Genomic DNA, 17,752 nt, shown 5'->3' with positions numbered 1-17,752 from the left:
GTCAGAATCCGAGGGGGAGGAGGCGTGTGAGGCCCCGGAGTCCCAGCAGATCGGTATGTTTACATAATGCTTCATTCATGAAGTAGTTGGACTGGTATTTGTTATGTAGCACTGGTGATTAAAAATTTTGGTACAATACTATTAATACAGACCCCAAAGTGGGTAGCTACAGATACTGGTACGGGTTAGATGGGGTGTCCAAGGCATCCCTTTCATCCAGGACACCTCTGAATTACACAGGTTTGTGGGATGGCTTGGAGCTCCATTTTGACTGCCACATAACCGTTGTAGTTAAACAGGATCCTGGAGTAAAGGGATGAGTGGATCATTTGTGGATTAAATTCACCTGCTGCAAGCCTCGATTCTGACCCATCATATAGTGGAATCTATATTGTTGTTGAATGTTATTTATAAACTATAGGATGTATGCTATAAATGGAGTATGGGCCGGCCTACCTTGGAATGGAGTCACAAGTTGCCAGTGTCCCTGGAGCCTCCTCTACCTAAACACCCCCTGTAGTTCAGATTGTTTTTTTGCCCTCACAGAATTGTAGGTTGGTTTAGACTGAATTATGATTTTGAGGATGTGTACTGTGCATTCCTGACATTTGCATAACTCCCATGCCACGAACCATCACTGAACTTAGACTGAGGAGATTGTGACAAGTTCTTATTGACGGAGGCCATGACATGCTTGTAATTGGTTAGTCATGGGTGGGTTGTAAATGAGAAGAAACACTATGACTGTTATGTCTTCTGCAGAGTAAAGGGTAGAGGGAAAAAAACACAGTATATAGTAAATAAGTTTGCATGTATGTATATATGTGTGTGTCATATCTATTTATCTATGTGTGTCTCTATCTCTCTACATATATATATATATATATATATATATATATATATATATATATATACACATGTCACCTAGCATTTCTGCAATTTATGTAGCAGTATGTGAAATGTATGCATGAATATCATGACTAATTTTTGCCCCTTTGACATGCCCACAGATGACACAACACCGGCAGATGAGGGGGTTCGTGGGGCCCTCCTGCGTGCAGAACACCATTTAAGATTACTACTGGCGGATCTGCAGGACCTGCGCGATTTACTTATTTAATGTTTTTTTTTTTTTTTTTTTGAGATTTAATTGTTAATTGTTCTTCGTAATAAATAATTTATGCAAGTTCAAAGTTGTTGGTTTTCTTTGCACATTAAACAGTATATGTGTAGATTGTTTACAATATTTAACACAGGGTCTAATACAAACCATTGCACTTCAATTGCTGTAAGGGTTAATGTGTGCAATGCATGTGTTAGGCATGCTTGTAAGGATATATTGGCATCTAATTGATTCCAATTCCAAATAAGCATTTTTTTATGAGGATAGGTAATTGAATAAGTGGGTCATGTGATGTATTGCAGAATTGACATAATAGTGGGTTGTTTGGCGTAAATACACCGCTTACGTGCGGTAGCACCGCTTGGCTCCCGTTTGGATGCGGTATTCCCGAGCATACTCTGTAATACTCTGTTATACCGTGCAGAATTTGACTGTTTCCCCCGCACACGCATGGTTTGTATGTCGTCCGTAAACACGCCCTGTTCTTAAAGAGTGAGTCCGTCCGAATGCGGAGGACCCGTGGGCGTTTCTACGGACGATGGCCACACGCGGCAGAACACCGTGGCGTGCGGACCGCTCCGTAAGAATGCGGGAATATCCGCACCGATCAGAATAAGGGCCAGTGTCTTGAGAATAAAACATTAATCTGGTCATGTAATTATAATTATGGTCAAAATAATAGGCAAAATCAGTGCTGGTGGCTGCCAATCGTAAAATATGTGATAACAGAAGTGAATCACTTGCCTCACCACATAATTACTTTTAAGTACGATATAAACAATCAACTAAATATATATTTTTTTTGGCATTTTTCAATAAAGAAACTTTTAGCCTAGTGCTGCTGTGAAAAAAATTCTGATACTCTCTCTAGGTCTGTGGGTCCCAACCTCGGTCCTCAGGACCCCCTAACAGTCTGCGTTTTCCAGGTCACCCGGCAGGTGCACTCATTATTCACTGACACATTTTAAAAGATCACAGGTGGAGCAAAGTATTTCACCTGTGATCCTGCATGGAGGCCTGGAAAATGTACACTGTTGGGGAGTCCTGATGACCGAGGTTGAGAACCACTGCTCTTGGGTGTTGGGATTTAAAAAAAGTTTGGGAACCACTGTCCCACGCCATACTAGAAAGATGTACCGAAAAAGTTACTTGCAGCCAATCAAGCAGGTCTGAATCACCCTCTACATTTAGTTTTCTGTACTGTTGCTGGAAGTCTGCATACTTTTATTCAGGCAATGTATGGTTCTATCTATATGATGCTTTGAAATAAAAATCATTCTTTAAAAAAAAAAAAACTTTCAAAAATTCTATAGACTTAATGTTCTATAGAAATATCTCACAAGAAGCATTTAGGCATAGACACGCCCATAGGTTTATTTATTTATTAACAGTTTCTTATATAGCACACACATATTTCACAGCGCTTTACAGAGAATACTTGAACATTCACATCAGTCCCTGCCCCAGTGGAGCTTACAATCTAATCCCTACCACACACACACATTCCAGGGTTAATTTTGTTGGAAGCCAATTAACCTACCAGTATATTTTTGGATTGTGGGAGGAAACTGGAGTACCAGGAGGAAACCCACGCAAGTATGGGGAGAATATACAAACTCCACACAGTTAGAGCCATGGTGGGAATCAAACCCATTACCTCAGTGCTGTGAGGCAGTAATGCTAACCATTACACCATCCGTACTGCTCCATGTGGAGTTAGACACGCCCTTTGGGCACTGTGTGACACGCCCCTTACAAAGGCGCTTGGCGCATCCTACTGTAATTTTCCTGACTGTAGTTTTCAATTGGAGGGAAGTATGTTGTAACCACAAAGAAAAGTGATCTACATCAGATTCATAGACTTGTTAATAGTACCCCTTTTATACCAAAAACGCCAGGTCGCATCCGGGTTTTTGATCCCTGCTTCAAGCCGGGTGTGACCCTGCGTTTGCACCCTTTTACACCACTGTCGCATCCCCCCTGCCGCTTGGAGATTATGTCATCTCCGATCGCCGCCGCCAGGACCCGGAATGCTGCGCTGGGGGCAAGCCCAGCACTAAGGTAATCTGCTGGGCTGCCCCCAGCCCCCGTCCACCCCTTGTCCGGGAGGTGAATGGATGCCGCTCACAGGCATCCATTCACCTCCTCTGCTACTGCTGTCTGCAGGGTATAGCAGACAGCAGTGCAGGCTGCCTGTGACCCCCCCCCCCCCCAACCTGCGGACACTGCACCGCACCCCCCCCCCCCCCCCCCCCGGGGTGGCCCTTTCGGACCGCACCCGACTCGGCTGAAATGATGCGGAGGGGTTACAATGCCTTTTGTTATATTTATTGTGGCACAAACACTCTGGGAAACTGTATATAGGAAAGTAGTGTATGGCGGCGGATGCTGGGAGTAGTAGTATAAGAACTGATAGTGTTAGCAATATGGTCGTATCGTTCATTAGACCCCACCTACTGTATGTGACTGCCAAAACTGGCTTACGCTCTAGAGCAGGCATGTACAACCTGCGGCCTTCTAGCTCCTGTGAAACTACACATCCCAGCATGCCTTGCCATAGTTTTAGCACTCGCTAATAGCAAAACTATGGCAAGGCATGATGGGACTTGTAGTTTCGCAAACAGCCGGAGGGCCGCAGGTTGGACATGACTGCCCTAGAACAGTGGTTCCCAACTGGTCCTCAAGTACCCCCAACAGTGCACATTTTCCAGGTCTCCACACAGAATCACAAGTGATATAATTAGCTCCACCTGTGGATCTTTTAAAATGTGTCTGAATAATGAGTGCACCTGCTGGGTGACCTGGAAAACGTGCACTGTTGGGGGTACTTGAGGACCACGGTTGGGAACCACTGCCCTAGAATGTCATGTGCATGATCTAGGGATCCATCGTCTTGGACAGAGATAAAAGAAGAAGATTAAGAAGCATTTAGAGCAGTTTCTGTTGTTTTACAGCATAATGCCGGGAGATGATTGCTTGGTTCTTTGTCAATATCCTCTCTGGGAGAAGCAACCGCAGGCCGCTTTCAGGGGGTGTGGCGGAACAGACTCAACATTAGACCCCGCCCCCAGCCAACTTATACTGTAATTTGGCTTCTAATTGTGGTTTTACCTAACATTTACTGACTACCGGTACTCTGACAAGGGAGCGAGCGCAAAGAAGCCCCGTGCAGGTTCGGTGGCTCATCGGGCATTTAGCAGTAGGGATTCCAATGTCGGTATAGTGACTGTCGGGGGGCATCCGGCTCTTGTTATCATCTTTGTGCTTAATTCAATCTTATCCTCATGTATGTAACCCGAGAATGGGAGGTTTATCAGCTGCATCATTATTTCTCTTTCCTCCACTAGGTGACACTGGAGAGTTACAGTGGGGAATAGAAGGGCGACCACAGGGAGCTTGGGCACTTTAGAATAAATTAACAGTGACTAACTCCTCCCCTTCTACTTCCTCTCCTAGGCAGTCTTAGCATGTGCCCTGCGGGAGCTGGGCGCATTGTTAGCTCACTCTTGGGCTTTTCTAATTTTTTCTTTATTTTTCCGGATTTTTAAGATCTACACAGGCAGATAGTCCCTGTCCCTATCTGCCTGCGACGAGGGCGCTGTTGAGGGACCGGTTGCAGCTGCTTGCAGCTTGCCTCCGGAACCTGGCTGACAGAACCACCGTTCCGGGGTCCCCGTCGCCGCTGCATGCAGCGCGCCTCGCGGACCGCAAGCCTCGGCGCGTACAGCAGCTACAGGGGTAAGTATGCCCCCGGGTCCCTGTTAGCAGGGAACCAGGTGGGATTGCTCTAAAAGCGCATCTCAGTACTTTGAGAGTACAGCGCGGCTCTATTATTATGCTATAGTTGCAGCTGGATAATAATGGTCGACAATGAAAAAGGTTGACAAGATTTATTTTTCACTTTTTCAATGTTTTCATATTCATTCTCATGTGTCGACATGGACACCAATGAAATGCCACACTTATGTCAACATTTACATGTGTTGACCTTTCTGTGTTGATTTTTTCTTGTGGCGATTCGCAGCACACCCGGTGACTCCCGCGATCCCCCCTCCCACGATTCGCGACAACCCCCCGGGCCCCCCCTCCCACGGTTCACGGTGCCACGATTCGCGGCACCCACACCCCCCCCCCCCTCCCACAATTCACGGCATCCACCCACGACCCCTCCTCCCGTGATTCGCGGACACCCCTCACCTCCTCCCTCCCCCCCCACCCCCGCGCGCGATTCACGGCAACCCCAGGATTAAATAGCACATGCAAAACACTGGCACGGCTATGGTCGACAATGAAAAAGGTTGACATGAGTTTTTGAAGATTTATTTTTCTTTTTTTTGAATGTTTTCACATTCATTTTCATGTGTCGACATGGACACCGATGAAGTGCCACATGTGTTGAACTTTCTGTGTTGATTTTTTCTTGTAGCAATTTTTTTCCAGTGACAACTATGAACTATGTGCACGTCCACCTACACATCATCAACCAATTCTTTGTATAATATATAACACCTGTTCTGTTTCACTGTAGGTGTTTTAAGTCAGACCTTTACCTGCTACTATTACTGTTTATGTAAATGCATTCTGAATGACAGCAACATCCTACCATCCTTCTACAAGAATATATAACCAACTAGGTGAATTATCGCGCCCCGTGCCCCCCCCCCCCTCCCGCAATTCACGGACCCCCCGATCACTACCCAGCCTCCTGTTTTCCTGTGTCGTGACCTCCGCCAGTGGGGAGCCGCTGACTCAGAAACACCCTACTATACTATTGAACACACACACCTAAACAACATGCACACACAGCCCCCCCCCCCACACCCACAAATGTCACTGTACCACACTATCAATGTACATCTTACTCTGTAACCGCTTTTTAATTAAACAAAACAAGACACACCCCCTTCCACATCATATGCTCTCTATTTAACACATTTCACCTATAACTCAAGTTGCAATGCAGGCCATCTTTCATACAATTCTAACCATCTTTCTCATATACAAATGTTCACAAATTAAGGGGGCGCAGGCCCCTACGACAGTGTGATGAGCGCCCGTAGGGCGCGATGAATCACCTAGTATATATATAATCCTTGTCTATATGACAAATGGATGGCCACCCACGGGGGTAATTATCAATGGTGTGATCAGTGGAAAACCTTGATGGTATGGAATTATAAACAGTGAGCCATCGATGGTTTGCACCAATTGATGGTTGTCCCTTCTGTAGGGAAGAACACCTACTTCCCCCACCATTTTTGATTAACTAGTGTCTTCCCCTTGTTTCTCCTTCCATTCCTCTAATCGTAAAAAGTAATATGTATTTGGTTGTTAACCATCGATGGCTGATGGTTCTCTGCCATCTTTTGCAGAGTCCTTAGCTTAGCACTGCCCCCAATGGGCCGCATCTACCAACAGCAGCTCTCTAGCATCACAAACCATCGATGTTTTGCCTATTTGTAATGTACTTTGTATTGGTAGCTTTGGATCCCTTGGTGCAGCATATAAATAAAGGATGATAATAATAATAATGCAGCCCATCGATCGCCAACCTTAGCAACGTATGTTTGCGCACGTGTGTGTGGGAATACATACTACAATCTCTACCCCAACTACACGATTAGAATCAGCCTCCTGACATCGCTTACCTGCCAGATGCATCTGGAAGCTTAGTGGATTAACTAGCGCACCTTACTAAGCGCACACAGGTATAGTTAATTACCTGCGTTACAATTGCTGGGGTCTTTATATTATTTATTGACTACTAATTATCTAGCACAATTCTATAGTTATTCTCTAAAGCTGGGTACACAACGCAACAATCCTTATAAAGCGATGGGCCGCTCCGATGTATCACACCTGCGTGCACACTGAACGTCACGGTGTTGTGCCATATAATGTAACATATGTATAATTCAGCTGCACAGTATGAATAAGGGTCCCTAGAGGATGAGGTGGGTCCACTGCGGGGTTCCCTCTGTACCCCTAGAGGCCAGTCCAACCCTAGTCCCTTCTAAGGTGCAGCATCCCAAATGGGACAATGCGACCACGCGGCTTATCAAACTATGATTTGGGAACAGTGTATGACAAATCGAGTAGTGCGTGCACTAGGTTAGTACAATGGGTTACCTTGGTGAGTGATTTAGGAATACATTCTGTTTCTAGGGCTGGGCTGCCTGCTAGATAAGAAAACTCCACAGGATGATACTGAGCGCTGATTGTTATTCAGTGCTGCTGCTGTAACCAATAGGGGGATTACCATAAACCCCTAGTAGTAGTAGAAGACCAAATCCGAGATGTTTTTCAATCTGCTGGGTACAATAGCAGCCTGGTGGTCCCCTCAACACGTTTCTCCGCCTAAAACGATCAGCGGCTTCCTCAGGAGAAGTGTATCGCTGATGACTGAAAAACATCTCGGATATGACCTAAGTGAGAAGGGTCGGAGAATTTCATCGCTGATGTCACAAGCCACAATACCCCTGGATTACAATTAAGTATAACCACATTTAATGTGCACATGTGTGGGGACTTGAACTCTCAACTATACTAAAATCCACTAACTGGCTCAAAGTTGGAGCATATAATATATGCAATTGCAAACCTAATGATTACTAACCAGTTCTAACCTTAATTAAGGAGATTGCATGTTTTATGTGTGTGTGTCTTGTGTGTATTATTAAATGTAATATTGTATTTTATTGTGAATAATTTTTATAAAATATTTCTATATTCAGTGCAGCGCTGTACCTATTCCTCTTCTTTGCCTGCTAGATAGGCTGTATGCCCGCCCTTGTCTGTGAGGATTGGACACATGTACACATGACCTGTGATTGACAGAGGAGCCAATACGCGTGTGCCGCCTCCCAGCTGCCCCGTCTTCCAGATCACAGGACAGTGGACGCGTACTTCCGGGAGCTGCGCCGCCTGGACCACAGGAGGAGACTGGTCAGCCCTGCAGCGCTGCCCTGGTGTGGACCGTCTGGTGGTGAGTACAGTCAGACTGCTGCATGATGTCGCCGGCTACCCCCGCTGCCACCATGTCCTGACTGCCTCTCCTTCCTCCACCCTCCCACGCTGCTGCCTCGGCCTCCCGTTTACTGCTGCACCAGCCGCCCTCCTCCATTTCTACATACAGTATAAGGGTGACATTTTGATGGCTTACAATTTAAGGGGCTGTTGTGATGAAAGACAGTGTGGGGCTGGTGCGATGGTGACAGTGTGGGGCTGTTGCAATGGGGAGACTACAGTGCGGGCTGGAGCAATGGGGAGACTACAGTGTGGAGCAGGTGCAATGGGGAGACTACAGTGTGGGGCTGGTGTGATAGGGACAGTGTGGGGCTGGTGTGATGGGAGACTACAGTGTGGGGCTGGTGTGATGGGAGACTACAGTGTGGGGCTGGTGCGATGGGGGGACAGTGTGGGGTAGGTGCAATGGGGTTAGGTTTTTTTTCCTTGAAATGCCGCCTGCCACCGCTGGGAATAAAGAATAATCCGCGTGGCATTATGTGAATTTTGGCTCAATCCGCGTGGCATTATGTGAATTTTGGCTCAATCCGCGTGGCATAATGTGTAAGTGGCAAGTATAATGGGGTCTATTATTTTGTTGCAGAATGTGTAGAAGTGGTATATGGTGTGGAACAATACACAAGGCCAATTTTGAGAGTCCACACCCTCTTTTCCTGAGCGATCGCGCACAAATGTGTTGACACTATTGACACCAAGGTGGGCCTGTGTACTTTAAATGCCAGGACCTATTTTTAATCCCCTTCCCGCCCTTTATCTGCTCTCTGAGCGTGCACACTGGCACCATCTCTTTGCAAGTTTTTGAACAGGATTCTCCTAAACTCACTATGCCGCTATTTTTACATACTGTTGTAGACCAGCATTTTATTTTTTTTAAATATGGATGTTTTCCTCCTCTTCCCTCCCCTTCAGGATGCTACTAAAACCTTGCTGCCACTGAGGACCCCCAGGACGTTGCTCAGGACACCGCCCAACATAGACGGGAAGGATACAGGCGGGGAGAGAGCTGCCCCAACTCCGCCCCCAGGGCGCTGCGGCAGAGAACACAGCCCAACGCTGCTGGGAACGACGCTGAGGAGGAGAGAGGTGCCCTATCCGACAGATGCTGCAGTATCCCCACCTGCGACCGATTCTATGTGAGTGCACTCTTCGGTCACGACTGGCGAAGAGTATGTCTTGGGCATATATTCGCTCCCTTACCACCGTGGCAAGCGCAGAGAGCCCGCAAGGGGGGACGATCCACGTCCCCCCCCTTGTCGGGATTTTGAACGCCGGGATTTCATACTGAATCCTCGCTACCCCTTACCACCTCCTTCTCTTCCGATTCCCCTCCTCTGCTTCCCTCCTCCTTTCCTATGCTTCCCTCCTCCGCACCCTCTCCCCCTCCACTGCTCTTCTGCTCTCCCTTCTAACTCTTCCTCTACTCTGCTCCCCATCCTCCTCTGCCCCCCCTCCTCCTCACCTCCACTCCTCCTCACCTCCACTCCTCCTCAGCTCCTTCTTCTCTGATCCCCCTCCTCTCCTCCAGTTCCCCCTCCTCCACAACCCCTATCTTCCTCTCCCCTGCTCTCTCTTTCCCCTCTATCTCTCTCCTCCTCACCAATTTCCCCACACTTCTCTATCTCTCTTTCAGACTGCCGGTGACCCCGTGCTGGGGTGCAGGAAGAGAAGACTCGGCGCCATGGAGTTGGAGCAGGAGGAGATGACTAGCACTGGGGAAAAAAGAGTTCAGAAGACCCATGAGCAGGGGCCGAAAACATGGTGTTTCCATCACTGCTGATCATGTAGAATGAATCATCGATGACAAGAGGTACATAGCACCTGTGTATACTGCTCTCCCTTCTCCGCTCCTTCTCCACATGTCCGCTCCTTCTCCCACACCTCCTCACTCCACCTCCTCTCCTCCACTTCCCATCCTCCTCACCCCCTCTCCTCTGCTCCCCCTTCTCCTCTCCTTCACTTTCCCTCCTCTGCTCCTGCTCTCCCTTCTTCTCTCCTCCTCCTCCTCCTTTCCTCAGCTCCCCCACCACCTTCTCATCTACTCTCCATCCTCCGATCCCCCCCCCTCTCCTCTGCTTCCCCTCCTCCTCCGCTTCCTCTATTCTGCTCCCTCTCCTCTTCCGCTCCTTTGCCCCCTCTCCTCTTCCACTCCTCCGCTCCTTCTTCCCTTATCCCCCTCCTCTCCCCTGTTCTCTCTTTCCCCTCTATCTCTCTCCTCCTCACCAATTTCCCCACAACTCACTCTCTCTCTCCCTCTCCCCCTCTCTCTCCCCCTCTCTCTCCCCCTCTCTCTCTCCCCCCTCTCTCTCCCTCTCTCTCTCCCTCTTTCTCTCTCTCTCTCTCCCTCTCTCCCTCCCTCTCTCTCTCCCTCTCTCCCTCTCTCCCCCCCTCTCCCTCTCTCTCCCTCTCTCTCTCTTTTTCCCTCCCCCCCAGTGACCCTATGCTGGGGTGAAGGAAAAGAAGACCTAACGATGGGGAGATGGAGCAGGAAGAGATGACTAGCACCGAAGGGGAGGGAGTGCAGCAGGGGCAGAAAACCCGGCATTCCATCACTGCTGATCATGTAGCATGCAGCACCGATTACAATAGGTACACAGCGCCTGCATATACTGCTCTCCCTTCTCCGCACGTCTGCTCCATCTCCACACCTCCTCAGCCCCCTCCCCTTCACTTCCCCTTCTCCTCACCCCTCTCCTGCTCTCCCTTCTCTGCTTTCACCTCTCCCCCCTCTCCTATGCTCCCCCTCCTCCTCTCCTTCACTTTCCCTCCTCTGCTCTTGCTCTCCCTTCTCCTCTTGCTCTCCGTTCTCCTCTCCTTCCCTCCACTCCACTCCTCCTACTCCTTCCCTTAGCTCCCCCACCTCCTCCTCATCTACTCTCCATCCTCCGCTCCCTCCTCCTCTCCTCCCCCCCTCTCCTCCCCCACAACCTCTCTTCAGCTTCCCTTCCTCCGCTCCTCCTTTCCTCTGCTTCCCCTCCTTTCTTCTGCTTCCAATCCTCTTCACCCCTCCCCTGCTTTCCCTTCTCCTTGTCTCCGCTCCTCAGCTACCACATCTCTTTCCCTCCTCCACTACCCCTCCTCCTCCTCTCCTTTGCTTCCCTCCTGCTCACCTCATCTCCTCCGCACCCCCTCCCCTTCTCTCACTTCTCCGCTTCCCCTCTCTTCCGCTCCCCCTCCCCTCTTCTCCTGCACTTCCCCTCCTCCTCACCCCTCTCCTCTTCTCCTGCTCTCCCTTCTCCTCCTCTACTCTGCTCCCCCTCCTCTTACTCCTCTCCCTCCTCCTCTCTTTTGCCCCTCCTCCTCTTCTCTGCTCCCCTTCTCTCTCTCCTCCCCACCACTTTTCGTCGGAGGAGGAGGAGCATTTCAATCGCTGCTGATCATGTACCATGCAGCACCAATGACAAGAGGTACACAGTGCCTTCTGTGCTACTTCTCTACATGTCCGCTTCTCTCCTCCTCCACTCCTTTGCTCCTTCTCTGATCCCCCTCCTCCACTCCTTTGCTCCTTCTTCTCTGATCCCTCTCCTCCTCTCCCCAGCTCTCCCTTTCCCCTCTTTTGCTCTCCTCACCAATTTCCCCACACTTTTCTCTCTCTGACTGCCAGTGAACCTGTGCTGGGGTACAGGAAGAGAAGACCCAGCGCCGGGGAGATGGAGCAGGAAGAGATGACTAGCACAGAAGAAGAGAAAGTGCAGCAGACCCAGTCTGCCCAGGAGCAGGGGCAGCAAAATCATCGCTACCATCGCTGCTGATTGTCACAGGAGGTACCCAGCACCAGCTTGCACTGCGCTCCCTTCTCTGCACCTCCTCCATGCCTCCTCTCCTCCTCCTCTCCCCCTCTTCTTGTCTGCTCCTGCTCTCTGTTCTCCCCTCCTCCTCAGCTCCCCAACCACCTCCTCCGCTCCCCCTCCTCCTTTCCTGTTTCCCCCTCCTTTCTTTTGCTTCCAATACTCCTCACCCCCTCCCCTACTTTCCTTTCTTCTTTCCTCTCACTCCTCAGCTCCCCTTCCTCTTCTGCTTCCCCTCCTCCTCTTGCTTCCCTCCTGCTCACCTTCTATACTCCGCACCCCCTCCCCTTCTCTGCTCCTCCACTCCCCCCTCCTCTCCTTCACTTCCCCTCCTCCACACCCCCTCTACTTTTCTCTCTCTCTCTCCACCCTCTCTCTGTCTCTCTCTCCACCCTCTCTCTCTCTCTCTCCACCCTCTCTCTCTCTCTCTCTCTCCACCCTCTCTCTCTCTCTCTCCACCCTCTCTCTCTCCACCCTCTCTCTCTCCACCCTCTCTCTCCACCCTCTCTCTCTCTCCCTCTCTCTCTCTCTACCCTCTCTCTCCTCTCCACCCTCTCTCCACCCTCTCTCTCCACTCTCTCTCTCGCCTCACCCTCTCTCTCTCGCCTCACCCTCTCTCTCTCGCCTCACCCCCCCTCTCTCTCTCTCTCTCTCTCGCCTCACCCTCTCTCTCGCCTCACCCTCTCTCTCTCTCGCCTCACCCTCTCTCTCTCTCGCCTCACCCTCTCTCTCTCTCGCCTCACCCTCTCTCTCTCGCCTCACCCTCTCTCTCTCGCCTCACCCTCTCTCTCTCTCGCCTCACCCTCTCTCTCGCCTCACCCTCTCTCTCGCCTCACCCTCTCTCTCTCTCTCGCCTCACCCTCTCTCTCGCCTCACCCTCTCTCACCTCACCCTCTCTCGCCTCACCCTCTCTCGCCTCACCCTCTCTCTCTCGCCTCACCCTCTCTCTCTCGCCTCACCTTCTCTCGCCTCACCCTCTCTCTCTCTCTCTCGCCTCACCCTCTCTCTCTCTCGCCTCACCCTCTCTCTCTCTCGCCTCACCCTCTCTCTCTCTCTCTCTCTCGCCTCACCCTCTCTCTCTCTCTCTCTCGCCTCACCCTCTCTCTCTCTCTCTCTCGCCTCACCCTCTCTCTCTCTCTCGCCTCACCCTCTCTCTCTCTCGCCCTCTCTCTCTCTCGCCTCACCCTCACTCTCTCTCTCTCACCCTCACTCTCTCTCGCCTCACCCTCTCTCTCTCTCCACCCTCTCTCCACCCTCTCTCTCTCTCTCTACCCTCTCTCTCTCTCGCCTCACCCTCTCTCTCTCTCTCCACCCTCTCTCTCTCTCTCTACCCTCTCTCTCGCCTCACCCTCTCTCTCCACCCTCTCTCTCTCCACCCTCTCTCTACCCTCTCTCTCTCTCTCCACCCTCTCTCTCTCTCTCTCCACCCTCTCTCTCTCTCTCCACCCTCTCTCTCTCTCTCCACCTTCTCTCCCTCTCTCCACCCTCTCTCGCCTCACCCTCTCTCTCGCCTGGGAGATCACTGCTGCGTTCAGGTGACACCAAGTACATGTACGGGATTGCTTGCTGGATGGTTATACCATACCTCCCAACTGTCACGATTACAGCGGGACAGTCCCGATTTTCGGGTCCTGTCCCGCTGTCCCACCCGCGGCAGGCATTGTCCCGCTGCGGGGGGTGGCAGTTGGGAGACCCCCCAATCTAGTAGAATAGATGCTGTGCGCATGCGCACAGCGTCTATGGTACTTGTGTAGTTTCACGGCGCCGGAAGTGCAGAGGCTCGCGTGCCGCTCTAGCTATGAAACTTGGCAGCCTGCCAGAGGCTCTGATTAACCGTGCGCGTGCCGCTCTAGCTCTGTCTGACTGAGCTTGTGCCGCTCTAGCTGTATGTAAACAGCGTAGCGGCCGGCCAGCAGCAGCAGCAGCGCTGACAGGTCAATGTCACTGTGGCACTTGTAGTTCCACAGTGAAATAGGCAGCGCCTGGGCACCGCTGACAACGGGGGTATGTTAAAGTGCACACCCCGTCACAGCGATGCCGGGGCTTCTAAACTGTACGCGAGATTCAGACGCAACTGCGTTTGAATCTGGAGTCACATAGATAACCGCTAAGAAGCCGTAAAGCCTGGATTCAGACGCTAAAGCGTTAGAATACAGGCGCCTTGCAAGCCGCAAAGGTGTTGGGGCTTGTAAACCCAGACGCAAATGCGTCTGGATTTACTTAGGTGAAGGGGTACATCTAAATTTAGACGCAAAAGCATTTAAATTTAGGTGGCCCTAGGGGAACACTATTGAAACCCACCCTCAGTGCCACTAGTGGACGCCACAGCTGTGGACCGTGTAAATCCCACTATCCACGGCCACCCGAAGCGTGGCGGTACGCGTCCTACGACCTTTTCATACCCCCACTATCCACGTCAGCGTGGAGTTGAGAATAGAATAGTGTGGTGAGCGTAGCGAGCGCACGCTGATACCTTCACAGCTATCCGCGTCCCCTCGCAGGCTTCACAGGTGTCAGCGTCCGCTCGCCACGCACTGAGCCCGAAGCGTGGCGAGCGGATGCTGACACCTGTGAAGCCCGCGAGGGGACGCGGATAGCTGTGAAGGTATGCGTGTCCCCTCGCGCGGCTCACTGCGCTCGCCACACTATTCTATTCTCAACTCCATGCCGAAGTGGATAGTGGGGGTATGAAAAGGTTGTAGGACGCGTACCGCCGCCCCTCGCGGGGCTCTCCACGCTTCGGGTGAGCGTGGATAGTGAGGCTGATTTAGCACATTACAGATATCTGACCTCACTTACTGGATACCCAGGTAAGTCACCAGGCTACGGTCAGGTGCTGCCACGGTGACGGGTCATCACAAATCAGTAAGCGAATATTCAGAATATGTTATTGACTGTTCTGCACAGATAACAAGGCTTCCCCCATGGACATTGGAATGTGGGTAAATGAGAAAAAAACAATTGAAAATTTGGTCTATTAAATAACTGAATAATATGTATATTGTCACCGGGAGAGGGTGTAAATCTGACTCATCCGCGCCATTGCTGAATTCCATATGGTAATGCGGGAGTCTCCCGTGTACACTAACAATCCACACGTGAAAGCCTGTCCCGCCCACTGCAGTCATCATTAGTATCTGGGCTCGGACCCACTTCATGCTGGGTACAGAAGATACGTCTGAATCAGTTTCCATCTGAAAGCTACTATGAAGGAAGAAGCCGGCAGACGCATCCACAGTACGGAGCAGTTCCGGGCATCGCATGGTGCACCCAGGCACTACTCAGAAACATCCATAATACAGACAGTGTGTCCCGTGATTGTAAGAGTTTACACACTTCATCCAACATGGGTCAAGGCTGTAACAAACATGTACTGTAACAAGAGTGTAATGTGATTACAAGAACATATGGTTACAAACAGCGTCCCTTTACTTCATACAAGAAAAGTTCCTGTAATACATATAAATACATTATGCAATCATTGTCCTGACTGGCTGATTATCAGTGGATCCGGCCAATGAGTGCATTGGGTAGCTGCAACCAATAAGCGATGATCGGCCTGTCGGGCAAGAGACATTTTCCAACATTCCAAACTGAGCGCCCATCCTTTCACCTGTTCTGTCACAGGGGAGGCATGGGGAAATGTTCCCTCTACAGGGAAGGAACCCGGATCATGTGGCCATACACTACTATCTCATAGCGTATATCTGCTGGTCTGACAGACATTGCATAGTGTATGCCCAGCATAAGACGGGTATGGGTCATAGGGTCAACACAAGCATTAGGTCCTAATGCAAGCATGTCCAAACTATGGCCCTCCAGCTGTTGTGAAACTACAAGTCCCATCATGCCTTGCCTCAGTTTTGCTTTTAGGGAATGTAAAACTATTGCAAGGCATGCTGGGATGTGTAGTTTCACAACAGCTGGAGGGCCATAGTTTGGACATGCCTGTCCTAATGAATGAAGCATTCTCTGTAGAGTAATAAAGACCTGGTAATATTACAGTCCCGCACTCGCTGTCCCTTCCCAGTGATATCTGGGCCTCTTAGCAGCCCGTGGTTCTGTGAGAAAGGACCGGCAAGTGTGTAGTATAAGGAGGACAGTAACGTATCTTTATTGCATTTGACATTTGGGCCGAATAGTGAAGGCCCATACACACTTGACGATTTTCGGCCGAAAATCGCCCAGTGTGTATGCCCCGGAGATTGCCGACTAGCGATGATGCGCGCTCCCGCATCATCGCTAGGAAAGTGGTTCATCTGCTGGTTTTACCAGCAGATGTGGCGATGATGGATGGTTTTTCATCCATCATCGCCATGTGTGTACGCCTGCCGGGCTGAAAGATTAACCACTTTCAGCCCGGCGGACCGCCGCGCCGCCCCCCGCCCCCGCCTGTCATAATACTCACCCTGTCCAAGTGCTGCTGCGCCGGCTCCATGCATCCTGCTCCGAGTCCCTGCCTGTCTGCTTGTCCCGCCCTCCTGCTCAGTGCTCACCACGGAGCACTTCTCCCTCACCCGGCAACACACTCTGCTGGCCACGCCCCCCCTGCTATGCTTAACACAGAGCACTGAGAGCAGGGGGCACTGCTGGCCACCAATGTTTTATGTTTAAAGCAGTAATATATACATTGCTGGCATATGCCAGCAATGTATATATTGCTGGAACCACTGGGCACCAATGTTACATTTTTAAGGCAGTAATATATACATTGCTGGCATAAGCCAGCAATGTATATATTGCTAGCACCACTGGGCACCAATGTTACATTTTTAAGGCAGTAATATATACATTGCTGGCACATGCCAGCAATGTATATATTGCTAGCACCACTTGCCACCAATGTAATGTTACTTATAAGCCAGTAATATATACATTGCTATATTTTGGATTAGTGCTGCGCTCAATCTCTATTTGCTGGTGTTAATTGAATAAATGATGGATATAACACAGTGTTTAATCTAAACACAATTTTACTTGGAAATTAGTCCATTGATACAATGATGCACACAGTGTGAGAAATCTGTCACGTTGCGTGCACTGGCCTTGGCCTCTGTACACGATCTGTGTAAAAGATCCCCTTGTGTGTGTGCCTACACGGTTCAATCTGTCCAATCCTGGCTGCCCAAATTGCAGCGTTTCTATGAGTCTCAGTCTATGCCTATAATCTGTGTACGGCGTCCCGTCACACAGGTGTTATAGGAATGCAAATAAGTCTTCGGGTACCCCTTTAGATATAATTCCGTTTTCTGCGGATTTTCGGAGGAGGGGGGGACTGGTGCAGCTTAGGGTGCCGGTTCACTGCTGCTACTAGGGTTTACGGAGGTGCCGCGCGAGTGATACTGCACTCAATGCGTCACATGCCGCTGTCACCCGTTCGCTGCAGGGACTCGGAGTGGCGGGGATCAGTGTATCGGGTGGGACCGCCGCCGTCAGCACTGCCTCGTCTTACCGCCCGGGAAACCTCCTGCCTCTCTTGACCCTCTCTCGCTCCTACTCACCCTCTCCACGCTGATGGTGTCTCGTCGGCGTTCTGCCGGTTCCGGATCTTACGTCTGGTGATAGTCTCAGCCCGTTTTCTTCTTGCTTGCTTAGTTCAGTGTGATGTCTCCAACGCGTTTCAGCTTTTTGCCTTCTTCAAGGAGATGTGTGCTGCTAAAGCCCGGGTCTGTTTAAATCCCCTGGGTGGTTTCTATTGCCGTCTGCTGATAGGTCTACATGGGTGTCAGTAATTTCTGATCATGTGTTTCCCCTTCAGCTTAATTGGTGTTCATTCTCGGTTAATTGGAAATGTGATCCAATCTTTTTGTCAGTGGTG

General features: G+C 50.3%; 1 protein-coding gene and 1 long non-coding RNA gene across 4 annotated transcripts in view; one reads left to right on the top strand and one right to left on the bottom strand.

Moving 5' to 3' along the window:
• Positions 1–17,752, bottom strand: part of LOC146053785 (uncharacterized) — an 85,513-nt gene that overhangs the window by 34,349 nt on the left and 33,412 nt on the right. The window lies entirely within an intron of this gene.
• On the top strand, positions 7,885–11,901 carry LOC146053786 (uncharacterized). The gene is made up of 4 exons (XR_014467810.1): positions 7,885–8,108; positions 9,059–9,282; positions 9,780–9,956; positions 11,751–11,901. It is a non-coding gene; the product is annotated as an uncharacterized LOC146053786 (long non-coding RNA).

The sequence above is a fragment of the Crinia signifera genome, unplaced genomic scaffold (assembly GCF_055691185.1).
Source record: "Crinia signifera unplaced genomic scaffold, ASM5569118v1 HAP2_SCAFFOLD_201, whole genome shotgun sequence".
Lineage (NCBI taxonomy): Eukaryota > Metazoa > Chordata > Amphibia > Anura > Myobatrachidae > Crinia > Crinia signifera.
Note: the sequence above shows the minus strand (reverse complement) of the source record. Positions and strands in the feature narration are given on the sequence as shown.